Raw genomic sequence first — 1301 nt, 5'->3', positions numbered from 1 at the left:
TGAGTGTTGAAAAAACAAAAATAATGGTATTTAGGAACGGTGGAAAGAGAAAGGCAGAGAGATGGAACTACAAAGGCAGGGAAATAGAGGTGGTAAACGAGTTTAAATACCTGGGTTTCTGGTTCTCGGCAAAGAACTACTACACAAGACACACGAGGAAACTGGCAGGAAAAGGACAAGCACTGGTGAATAAGGCTTGGGGCGAGCTAAGAAGAGGAAAGGTAACGGAATTAAGGAAGAAACTATACTTCATGGAGGCAACGGTGAAAGCAGCGGCTCTATACGGGGTGGAAATATGGGGATGGGGAAGGCAAGAGAAAATAGAAAGAGTGCAGAAGAAATACGCAAAGGCGAGCATGGGACTCGCGAGGAACACACCGGACTACATATGCAGAATGGAGGCAGGACTAAGCAGCATAGAAGTGGAGACGGTTAGAAGGGCATCAAACTTCTTGATAAAACTAAGTAGGATGAACGAGGACAGATGGCCGAGAAAGTGCCTAAGGGAGGAAATCAGGGGAATAAGGAACGGACAACCGACTAACTGGGGAAAAGGAATGTGGAAGAAGCTAAAAGAAGTAGGAGATGGAGAGTTACTCGAGCGGCTGTGGAAGGGAGAAGGAAAAGAGGCGAGAAAAAGGGTAGAGGAAATTACGGAAATAGTAGCGGACCAAGAAAGGCAGAAAGACTGGGAAAGGATAGATGGATCGAAATACTGTGACTACTACGGGGATATAAAAGAGAACATCGGAATGAGCGAATACTGGACAAGCAAGAGGCTAGGCATGGAACAAATGATGACGTGGGCAAGATGGAGATGTGGGAACGTACTGAGAGGAGGGAAGAAGGGCTTCGAGAACGGACGATGCAGAACATGCGGACAGGAGGAAGAGGTACTGGAGCATATGACCAACTGCCAGGAAATAATGAAAAGAGTAGGAAAAGAGGACGAGGAGTGGTGGGAAAATTGGCGAGAAGGGAGGGGACCGAGAGGATGGAGAAAGAAATCGATAGCGGAGCTAAGAGATAAACCAACAAAAAAAAATGGAAAGAATGGGAAGAATAGAGAAAGCATTGAGAGAAAAAGAATAGAGAGAAAAGCAGCAGAGGAGAGAGAGGGAGGCAAGAAAGCGAAGTGAAGCAGAGAAGGAAGGAGAAAACGGGCGGACGGAGAAAGGAAAGCAGAAAGCAAGAAGAGAGCAATGAAGGGAGTAGGAGGGGACAAGAAGCAGAGGGAAAGAGTGAGGCAATCCGATGGGAAAACGGAGAAACTGCTGGAAATAGGAGAGGGACGGGAAGGG

The sequence above is a fragment of the Fopius arisanus genome, unplaced genomic scaffold (genome assembly GCF_000806365.1).
Source record: "Fopius arisanus strain USDA-PBARC FA_bdor unplaced genomic scaffold, ASM80636v1 scaffold00107, whole genome shotgun sequence".
In the NCBI taxonomy this organism is placed as follows: Eukaryota; Metazoa; Arthropoda; class Insecta; order Hymenoptera; family Braconidae; genus Fopius; species Fopius arisanus.
This window is presented reverse-complemented; position numbering follows the sequence as displayed.